The 12,165-nt window shown below is 40.1% G+C and overlaps 1 protein-coding gene across 2 annotated transcripts in view; it reads left to right on the forward strand.

Annotated features, from left to right (window-relative positions):
• GREM2 (gremlin 2, DAN family BMP antagonist) overlaps positions 1 to 12,165 on the forward strand; it is a 123,131-nt gene that overhangs the window by 81,657 nt on the left and 29,309 nt on the right. The window lies entirely within an intron of this gene.

Here is a 12,165-nt window from a genome sequence, read left to right on the forward strand (position 1 = left end):
TGAACCCGGGAGGTGGAGGTTGCAGTGAGCCGAGATCACACCATTGCGCTCCAGCCTGGGCAACAAGAGCAAAACTCTGTCTCAAAAAAAAAAAAAAAAAAAAAAAAAAGTAAAAAGAAAAAGAAAAGAAAAGGAAAATGAGGGCACTCAGAGCTGAGTCCACGTCAGGGAGCAGGCAGATGCCTTACAGGTAATGGGCAGAGCAGTGCTCTTGCCACATAACCACACACCAACTCCACTATTCTGTTTCTTAATTCCCTTTGTTTGGGAAGCTTTTCTTTTCCAATGAAAAGAAGAAGCACTCAATGGAAAATTCTGAATACTATTACATACAAATCTGATTAAAATTGCAGCAACTGTAAACCTTAACTTGAGACGGACACATTTCCCAGGCTGACATGCAGCTCTGATCATGTTTAATTTCAACATTTCTGTCTAGCTTTGACTGTGCTGCTTTTCCCCTATTAACTGATCTTCCAGAAAAATGTAAAATTGTAATTATGTCACCAATTTGTTTCTCCAGTGGGTTAGAAAGAAAATTCATATAAATAGAGATGAACACAGTGGAGAGAGCATGAAATAAAAATATCAGTTGTGCCAGAAAGGGGGCAAAAAGCTATATGGCTGAGAATATTTCTTCCTCTTATGAGAATCCAAATGGCTGAGTCTTCTTTGGTTAAGGGAGTTTTCTAATTCCATGAGTATTTTGGCAATAAGTTCAGTTATCCCAATTATTTGTCACCAAATCTGATTGAAGACTTAACAGAAGAAAATCTTTAATAACACAGGCTTCTCAATGTCTATCATTTGAAAGTTCATAGGACGGTTTACTTCTGCTCTAAAACTGCAAAAGTTAGCTCAAGAAAGCATTGTGATTTTCCATTCATTTCCTTCACTTTTTACTATCTTTCACAAACATTTGATTGCTAGACAAAGTGAATGATTCTCTCAAACTGTGAGGCCCTTTGTCCTTTAGATTCAAGGAAAAATACAACCGAAGGAATAGCCTTTGGCTTGGAGTTCTTCATACGCGGCTAGTGTAGAAAGAATCTCAGGACTTTTTGGTGGTTTATCATTGCATTACCTGATGGATCACTCATCTTTTTAGTTTCTAAAATAATGGTTTCATTTGCGATAGTCCTATTTTAGAGTGGTTAGTGATGATAATTATTATTTATAACTCTATGTAATGCTTCCTTTGAATTGTATGTTTTATGCACTACAAATTTAAGATATCTTTCTTTTCATGGAAGCCACATGTGATTCTTTTGATCCTTACACTAGTAAACAGAGTCGTATATTTTAGAGACAAATGTTGAGAGCTAGGCGTGTAGAAAGTATCTGGAGAATAACTTGGTTTTTGTGTGTGTGAACCAAAAATGGTGAGAGAATTCAAAGCAGTAAAGGCTTTTAGAAATCATCTTGTCTGGCAGGTTCCAAAATATGTCCCTTGCTTGTAATGCTAGTCCAGTGAGATACTTCTCCACAGTTTCCATTGTCTGAGAATTCAGGAAATCTGTGCATTATAACTGTTTTAGAGATTCATACCACATTAGTCACATCTAAGTCTTCCAGAAAACGGGCTTCTGTAGCTCTTTTTAACCCTGGTTGACTTAATTTGTACGGTTATAGAACTCCTTATTGTTCCACGAAACTAGCATTTAGAGATTGATGTTTTAGGGAATGTTGAGCTACTCCCTTTTGTTGAAAAACTGGTGCCCAATGAGGTTGTCAAATGGTCAATGAGTATGTAAGACTAGAACCCTAGTCTTCTGACTTCAAGTCCAATATTTCATACATAAAGCTGAAATGTGAACCAGAATTTCAGGACAACCGGTGTCCTAAGAATACCTTTTCAAAGTCCTCAAGTGGTGAAAGTAAGGGCTGCCTCTGTGTTTGCTTATTAAATAAGTCATTCTTATTCAAGCTGCAGTGATAATGTCAGTGTCCTAGACTATATGAAATAAACCTGGGAATCTGAAGGGATTAAGGATACCCTGACATTGCTTGGGAGTATAATAGCAAAGCATCTACTCTCAGAAAATTTAGGGCAATTTACAGCACTAATATGCTCACCCCATTACCATTTTTAAAAATCATTAAAAATGTATTTATAGGACTTTCTGATAATCTTGGAATTTCATTAAGAGGCTTTTGAGCAAACTTAAGTTGTTTCTGTTTTTGTTTTTTTATTCATCTGACATATCTCTTTACTTGCCATATTGTATAACAGATATATCAGGTATGTATGTATATTAGCTTGCTGGAGGGTAGGTACCCACATAAGTTATTCTTCCACGAAGTCATTTCACAGTGAGATGGTTCTTTAGCTGGGGTCATGAGAATGACAACGTGGGAAGACCGAGATTTTGTTAAATGAGCTGTTATCATCTATGTTCATTCAAATGGTTCCAACTTTCCATTCCGTGTTGTCATTTCCTAAATTATTTGATGCAAATGTGCAATCACCAGTTGAACAAACTTTATAAGGAAAAAAAAAAAACATAATCACAGGCAGTTTAAAAAAAAAATCCTATTCACTGGTTCAAATGAGTCAACAAGAAGGTACGAGATGGATTTTGATGACATCATTGGGTCCAAACTTCCTAAGAGCTCATCCATGTGTCTTCCCAGCCTCACCAGGAAATCCTGCAGAAAAATTCCTAGCCAAGGCCTTTATAGACCTACTGAATGAAGTCTAGAAGTTTCGTGTGAGCGTCAGAAATGGTCAGATAGTCAAGCAAATACAATCCAAACAGTTTCCATCGTATTTCACCTTAGGGCAACTCTGACTGCTGAATACAGGGACTCATGAAGTCCTCCTTTCAAGAAAGCCCTGAGAGCCCTTTCTCGGGGATGTAGGAGAGAGAGATGGAAAACCACTCAGGTGAAGCGATTATCCTTGATGTGGCTCTAGCAAAGCTGGATGCTAAAACCAAAGCTCTACTCGGATATAAAGGACTGTTCTAAGGCTAGAAAACTCATAAAACCCCAGCAGGCAGGCTGTTCATCATTTCCCTGGCAAGGCCTTGGTACGGCTGCAACTGAGAAGCCAGAGTGCTTGGACCTGCACTGGAGGGGCCAGTGAGAAGCATTTTCAAGTGCAGATTCGTCTCAGCCACTCACCAAGCACAGCGAGAATGGGCATGGTACTAATTACTTAGGTAATTAAATAATTCAGTGCAGTTGATTTGTGGCTTATGGGTTTATCCACAGAAAACAGTACCTACCATTCCTAAAATACCTATACATTTTTTTCAACCCAGATACAACTTTCTCCTTGTGGCCAATAATGTTTCTAAAATATTAGAGATTGGAGACAGGTGAATAATGAATGACTGGCTGGTGAGAATCATGGCCATTTGGGGTTTCAAATGGACTAATGTAATAAACATTATTGAGCATCTGCTTCATGAAATTCACATAGTAAAATCCAACCCCAGAAATGTCAAAGTCCCTTGAACTTGTCTCTGAGGCACAGTAAAAAAGCAAAGTCAAAGTCCCATAGGAAATTTCATTATTTAAAAGGTAACTATATCCCTCTGAGTAAAATTTGATACTCAGATAGATATTTAAATGGATCTCAAACTTCTGTGACCCTCTGTCTTTTCAAATATAACAAAGGAATAAGAAGTTTACCATACTTTATTGTGACAGTTAAATGAGATAATGTGTGTCAAGATGTTAGCACAGTGCCCGGCACATAGCTTAGCTTTGAGGATTATCTATTATAAGTATTGTTTTTTTTTAACCCAACTTTTCTGTATCTCTGAAAATTATTATCTGGATTTTCTACTTAATCCTTTTTTGTTTTCTTTCTATAATTTCATATTCCTCTGGTGCTAAAAAAACCAGAACGCAACCATGAGGCCATAACATTTTTTGTTTGTTTGTTTTGTAATTTTACATACTGTGTGGTGGAATAAACAAAGATAGAAATACGACACTTGGATTTGAGTTTTGTATTCACATCACCATGGCTGTGTGACCTTAGACAAGTAATTAAAGACTTTGTGTGCTTATATACGAAGTAGGGATAACAGTACCGCATTTGTGTACTGTGGTAGAGATTAGAGATCATGAACATTATAGTCTAGCTGTGTAATACACATTGAATAAATGAGAATTTGTTTCAGCTAAATTCCTTCTTCCCTCTTCCTTTTCTGTCACACCTACCTACCTCCCTTGTCCCTCTCCATCCTCAGACCTCTTATAAACACACTAACACATACATTCAAAATGTTTTCTCCTGTCAGCAGAGAAGCAGAATTATAAAATATTTTTATTTTCTCCCTGTCCTCTTTGATTGTCCTTAAACAAGGTATTTTTGTAAAATCTGAGTATTTACACTAAGAAGTTGGTTCAAAAGCTAAGACACTAAAATTAATACTAATCTACTTTAATGATATAAAATTGCCCTAATTATCTTTATGCAGTATTATTTTAAAGACTCCCAATGAGTCCTATAAATGGTTTCAAGTTAATACAGAGTGACACATGATGATAAACTGTACATCTTGTAAAATCTATCTTAAATTTCTCTGTCTTTAATAAAAATTAATGACATTTTATATCTGGGCTGCTGAGATAAGTAGAAAACATACTGCCAGATTTAGAACAGGATTAATCAACATGTCAAGGAGACAGATTGCTGACATTGAAGATGTACCCTCTGCTCGAAGTGGACTTAATTCTTCTTTCCTGCTCATTAGCTCTTTCTGTTTCTCTTCTTTTACTTCTCAGCCATCTCCCTAGTCTGGGCTTTGAAGATTGCTGTTAGTAAGTATTGCTTAGCTGGTAGAACATCAGCTAATAGGGTTAAAAGGTAACAAGATAAGTGACCCCATCCTAGAGGTTCAAGTTTCTCTCCAGCCAGTGCCCTTAAGCCATCTCTTCATATGCTCAGAAAAGTCATTTAGAAATGCAAGTTTTAACCTGGCAACATCCAAATTCCATTTTTTGCTGAGTGTAAATATTGAAGGACTTTCACTGAAGCACAGATTTTTTTTTTCATAATTTGGAACATTGTAATTTGGAACAGCAAAAGAACAATGTGCATCTGTCTATTAGATGCTCTTGAAGGCAGGTCCACGTAAGCACGGAGATTTGGAATTGCCTCAAAGACAGATGGGGGTCAGAGAGTGCCTGGGAGATCAGTAATAGAATATTTAAATCAAAGTACTTCTTGGGAGAGAGCCAAGTTAGAGAAGAAGGCAGGAGTAACCTGATCTCGGCCATGGCACCGAGGCTAGCAGCTGCACCACGGCTCTCCTTGATGGCCGAGCAAGCCAGGGAGAACACAGCTTCAAATGCTCGCTGGATTAGTGCTGAAGGCACAGTGAAGATTGAGCTGCTTTGATTTCTGCAGACACCAGCATGTTAAGCTTATGTGCTGTTTGTAAGAAACGCCTTAATTTTGACAAAATAATCACCCCCAAACTACCCATCCATCGTAATTACTGTCATGATACGACTATGAAGTAGACTCCTAATGTCTCAGGATGAATTGCCCACCACCTGGGTCCCTGAATCACGTTAGAGAGGCGTGGCAGACAAAATAATGCTCCCCTCCAAAGATGCCCACGTCCTAATCCCTGGAACCCGGGAATATGTCACCTAACCTGGCCAAAGGGACTTTGTAGTTGTGATAAGGACCTCAAAATGGAGAGATTATCCTCGGTAATCCAGGCGGGCTCCATATAAACACTTGATTCCTTAAAGCAGGAGTACCTTTCTCGGTTGTGGTCAGAAGGAGATGTGGCTGCAAAGAATGGCCAGAGAGATGCAATGTTGTTGGCTTTGAAGATAGAGAAATAATACCGGGAGCCAATCAATGTATACAACCCCTAGAAGCAGGAAAAGGCAAGGAAATGATTCTCTCCTGGAACTTCCAGAAAGAAACACATCCCTGTTGACATCTTGATTCCAGCCCAGTGAGACCTGTATCAGATATCTAACCGACAGAACTATAAGATAGTAAGATTGGAGCGGGGTGCGGTGGCTCACGCCTGTAATCCCAGCACTTTGGGAGGCCGAGGGGGGGTGGATCACTTGAAGTCACGAGTTCAAGATGAACCTGGCCAACATGGTGAAACCCCATCTCTACTGAAAATACAAAAATTAGCCAGGTATGGTGGTGCATACCTGTAATCCCACCTGCTCAGGAGGCTGAGGCACCAAAGTCGCTTGAACCCAGGAGGTGGAGGTTGCAGTGAGACAAGATTGGTTGCCACTGTACTCCAGCACTCTGTTTAGGAAAAAAAAAGGAAATTACCTTTGTGGAGTTTTAAGCCACTGAATTTGTGGCCCTTTGCTACGGCTGCACAGAAAACAAATCCAGGAGGATTACAGGTTGCAGAGGCAGAGCCCTCGTCATTTCCCTTCATTCCAGAAAAGCCCCTTATGGTTCCAGGTTGAGAGCCAGGAGAGCCTTAAGATCCATCCTTAGGGTTTGCTGCCTGTCTCTCCAGAGAGAAGATAAGCAAGGAGCAGTAGACTTACCTGCAGCACAATCCCTACATGGAGACACGGCACTGGGCACAGCTCAGAAATCTTAAGAAAGAAATTAGGACATATCCTGCCCAGTAAGTGTGTCATCGGGAAATGGTCAGAAGCTTGCACAGAATCAGTGTTAAAGGGAGAAGGGAGAGAAAGGAAGTGAGTACCAGTCATTTAGGGCCTGCGCCCACTAGGTGCTTTACATTCACATCGAATGTAGCTGAGGTTCCTGAGGAAGTAGAGAAAACTAAGGCTCAGAGTGAATGTGTGAACTGCCCAAGGTCATGGTGTCTCAGTAGCTGGGACAGGAGGTGAGAACTAGGCCTGCCTGACCCCAAAGCCCCTGGGCTTTCCACGACTGGCCTAGCTGTTAAATCCCATTGCTTCAACATCATTATCATGAGGCCACTTTGGGCTCGTGCTAAAGGGGCTGAGGCCCTGCTGATATGACTATTTTTGTCTTGGAAGTAGTTCAGAAAACCATAGTAGGAAAAAAGCGTGCAAAAGAAAGATCATCAAAAAATAAACACATTTCAATCTAGTATGGCTTTCTTTGTTTTATGTCACACTTGGGAAGGCCTTCACCACAACGAGATGATCTTAAAAAATAATTCTTCTATGGCTTCTTCTAATGCTTTTCTGTTTCAGTTATATCTTAGGTCCCTGGGGAATTTGTACTGGTGCACTGTGAGCCATTAGCCCAACCTTGTATTATACAGATTATTTGTCAGTTGTCCCAACACCATTTATTGTATAATCTATAATTCCACACTTATTAAAAATGCCACCATGTATCACTTCTTAAATTCCCATATGTATCTAGGTTTTTTTTTTTTTTTTCTGAACTCCCTATTCTATCTCATAGGCAAATCAAAATACAATGAACTAGATGAGTATAATATGTAAATAACGTCTAAAAAATCCATTGAGCCGGGTGTGGTGGCCCATGCCTCTAATTCCAACACTTTGGAAGGCTGAGATGGGAGGATCGCTTGAGGCAAGGAGTTCATACCAACCTGGCAACTTAGCAAGATTCGTCTTTACAAAAAATAAAAAATTAGCTGGGCACGGTGGCATGTGCCCATAGCTTTAACTACCTGGGAGGCTGAGACGGAAGGATTGCTTGAGCTCACAAGTTTGAAGTTGCAGTGAGCTATGATTACATCACAGCACTCCAGCCTGGATGACAGAGCAAGACTGTATCTCTTAAAAAAAAATAATCAATCAAAATGATTAAAAGAGGAGTAAAGGATTTAAACAGACAATATATAAATAGATCCTAAATAAATCCAAAGTTACTTAATCTTTTAATGTGGAAATGAAAACTAAACCGACACTGAGATCCCATTTTTCACATATGAGACTGGCAAAATCCAAATGTTAGTAACATACAACATTGGCAAAAATATGTGGTTGCTGAGCATATAAACTGCCATGGCCTCTAAGGAAGACTGTTTGGAAATACCTATCAAAATTACAAATACACGTAGCCTTTGACGTAGCCACTTTTCTTCTAGGAGTTTATATTAAAGGTAAATTTCATATGTTTAAGTAACCCATGTATAAGATTTTTCATTGCAATCCTGTACGTAGTGGCAAATAACACACACACACACACACACACACACACACAAAACAAAACAAACAAAAAAAACCCTAAAGGATCATCAATAAGTTACTGGTTAAATAAATTCTTACAATACATTTAATGAATGACTATGCAGCTCCCCAAAAAACAGTAAGAACACTCCTTGTGTATTGTTAGGGAGTTTTTTTTATATTGTTAAATGTCTCTCCAAAGGACATTTGGGAGTGTCTGGGGAACATTTTTGGTGTCACATCTGGAGAGGGAGGGAGAAACTGCTACTGGTGTCTAATGGGTGGAAGCCAGGAATGCTACGAAACATTCAACAATATACTTGACAGCCTCTTCAGCACAGGATGATCCTGCCCAAAATATCAGTTGTGCTGAAGTTGAGAAACCCTGCTCTAGACTGATGATCAGAAACTGATTTTATTACTAGTCGGTCCTGGTGGTGCATGCCTGTAATCCCAGCTACTCGGGAGGCTGAGGCAGGAGAATCGCTAGAATACGGGAGGCAGTGGTTGCAGTGAGCCAAGATCGTGCCCCTGCACTCTAGCCTGGGCAAGAGCGAAAGCTCTGTCTCAAAAATAAAAGAAAAAGAAACTGATTATATTCCATACCTATATTCCATTGAGCTAAGATTCGGGGATGGGTAGAAAGTGTTCGCTGCCTTCCATTTTGTAGTTGTTGAATTATGTACCTGTATGCACACATGTTATCCATTCAAAAATATATAAATAGCACTGTCTTCTTTTTTCGTGGTTAAAGTCATTGTTGAATCTTTTTTTTAAAAAGGTCTTTCATGGAGATGGGAAGAAAACTCTTTGATTTTGCTTGTGATTTACCTGTGGTTTTTCTTCCTTCGTGGCCCCTTGTTCTTTTGTAAGTAAAGAAAGCTCAAGGACATCTACGTTGGTTGTTTCAAGATAGATGAAGTGCTCTTTCCTGGAAAGGAACTCCAAACAACAGTGACACAGGAGCACGAAGTTGCAACGTATTGTATCTCACCAACAGGCTTTGGTCTTAGCAAACACCAGAGAAAATTGTCACCTAAATTACTAAAAGTTACAAATATGTGAGTCAATGTTTTCTCAGGGACAAGGGCAAACATTCCTATAAAAGGAACTGATAGCATGGAGGTGCCTTTTACTCCTGACAACAGTGACGTTCTCTGAGGACCTTTAAAGATTTCTCTGGAGTCATTTTATAAATCTGCTGTAAATTTTCGTTACTAATGGCTCCAGCTCCATTTTACCACTAGATGTTGGTGGTAAAATTGTATTTACCATTACATCTCTTCTCTCTGTCTTATTACCACTGTTCCAAAATTGCTTTGCCAAGGTAAAGCATTCAGTGGGGCCTTGAATGTGCCAGAAGCCAAATACATTGTGGTCAGGGTAGGACTTTGCCCAGAGTATTATTCACGGCTTTCCCTGGCAATCACATTTCAAAAGTCTGTGCTCTGTGTTTGCTCTTTCATTTCAGTATAATCTCTTTTTTCATCTCTTTCTTTTTGTTTCAGGATTTTCTTTGAAATTTCAATTATTGTCTTAGTTTTTTCTTTTTTCTTTTTTCTTTTTTTTTGGAGACAGGGTCTTGCTCTGTCACCCAGGCTGGGGTGCGGTGGTGCGATCATGGCTCACTGAAACCTCAAACTCCTGGGTTCAAGCAATCCTCCCACATCAGCCTCCCGAGTAGCTGGGACTACAGGTGTGTGCCACCATGCCGAGCTAATTAAAAAAATAACTTTTTTTGTAGACATGAGGATTCACTATGTTGTTCAGGCTGGTCTCAAAATCCAGGGCTCAAGTGATCTGCCCGCGTTGGCCTTCCAAAGTGCTGGGATGATGGGCATGAGCCACCGTCCCTGGCCTACATTTAAAATTATATTTTAAAAACACAGAAAAAAATGTACATTACATATGTGACCACCAATGTGTATGAAATGTTGGTGGCCTTACAGGTAGAAAGAGTTGGCCATTTTAAGCACAATATGGGCGACCCCAGGGAAGCTCTCTACTGTGACTAGAAAATATTCTAACACGTCATTTTCGCCTGCCATTTCCCCATTTGCGCTTCCTTTGGGATACTAACTGCCTTTCCCTATTCCTTTTCTTTTCTTTTCTCTTTTCTTTTTTTTTGTTTTTTGAGACAGAATCTCGCACTGTCTCCCAGACTGGAGTGCAGTGGGGCGATCTCGGCTCCACCTCCCAGGTTCGTGCCATTCTCCTGCCTCAGCCTCCCGAGTAGCTGGGACTACATGCTCCCCTCACCACGCCCGGCTAATTGTTTTTTGTGTTTTTAGTAGAGACGGGGTTTCACCGTGTTAGCCAGGATGGTCTCGATCTCCTGCCCTCGTGATCCGCCCACCTCGGTCTGCCAAAGTGCTGGGATTACCCGCTTGAGCCACCGTGCCCAGCCCTCCTTTTCATTTTGTAAAATATAGAACAGTGAGAAAGCAGGGGAAAGAGAGAACATACCAATGTTTTTGTGTGTGGACATCTATAAGCTGCTTCCATCACTCACAAGACAGAACCACGAAAATACAAAGCCTTCATAACTGACAGCAGAGGGAATGGAACAGAGCAAGGGACTCCCAGATGGAATTTAATGGCATCAAACTCAGATTTCACCTAAACCACAGTTATACGAAGAGCGTATTTTGATACTTTATTTTATCCTTCTGCTTTTGCAAAAAATAATCAAAGGATGGGATACTGAACCAGATTGTTGGTTCTAAGATAAATTTAGCAAAAACAAACAAAAACTAAAATGCTTTTTTTTTGCTCACGAAGACAAAATATCATACCAAAAAACCTTGAAAAGATAAACATATGTAAAAACATTAATTCCTGGACCGGCGCAGTGGCTCCCATCTGTAATCCCAGCACTTTGGGAAGCCGAGGCAAGAGGATCGCTTGAGGTCTGGAGTTCGAGACAAGCCTGGGCAACATGGTGAAACCCCATCTCTACTAAAAATACAAAAATTAGCTGGGCATGATGGCACATGCCTGTAGTCCCAGCTACTTGGGAGGGTGAGGCAGGAGAATTGCTTGAACCCAGGAGGTGGAGGTTGTAGTGAGCCGAGATCACACTACTGTACTCTAGCCTGGGTAATAAGTAAGACTCTGTCTCAAAAAAAAAGAAAAAGTTTCTGCATTCAATGAATTTATAATCTGAATGAAGGGGAAAAAAAAAGACACTCTCATGAAACATCTATTTTAGTCCTGTTCCTCAAAGCAACTTATCTATGAGCAGAGTCCACTCACACTATCCCAAAGCCTCTTTCAGCCATGACCATTTTGTGAAAAGAGACAGTAAAGGTTGAGGTGGTTATTTGTTCCCCTGCATTCTGCTGCTTGGAGTCCTGTGTCTGAAAGAGAATGGACTAGTTGACCACCAGGGCTCATCCCGGCTCTAACATGTGACTCCTACCCTCAAAGGCTTTAAGAGCAAATTAGGGTAATTGACCACGTGCTTGGCATACTCATACACACAAAAAATGTGTACTGAAGAAGTAAGTTTGAACTGGCTTTTATAAGTGGGAGAGCAATTCCTGATTATAGTTTTGAGGATGTTTTATTTTATTTTATTTTATTTTATTTTATTTTATTTTATTTTTTGGTATGGAGTTTCACTCTTGTTGCCCAGGCTGGAGTGTAAGAGCACAATCTCGGCTCACCACAACCTCCGTCTCTCGGGTTCAAGTGGTTCTCAGGCCTCAGCCTCCTGAGTAGCTGGGATTACAGACATGCGCCACCATGCCCAGCTAATTTTGTATTTTTAGTTGAGACGGGGGTTCCTCCATGTTGGTCAGGCTGGTCTCGAACTCCTGACCTCAGGCGTTCCATCCACCTCGGCCTCCCAAAGTGCTAGGATTGTAGGCATGAGCCACCGCGCCTGGCCTTGATGACCTTCTCATACACCATTGCTAAGTCTTTTTAATTTTGCTTTATATATCTTTTGTGGAAGATAGAAATAAGTTGATGATGCCCTCAAGAAAAAAAAATCTATCTTTTTATTCCTAGTACAGAGTAGACAAACGATAAGGATTAGTTTCAGAAAACTTGAGAAATAAAAGG

Source organism: Macaca fascicularis, chromosome 1 (genome assembly GCF_037993035.2).
Source record: "Macaca fascicularis isolate 582-1 chromosome 1, T2T-MFA8v1.1".
Classification (NCBI taxonomy): domain Eukaryota; kingdom Metazoa; phylum Chordata; class Mammalia; order Primates; family Cercopithecidae; genus Macaca; species Macaca fascicularis.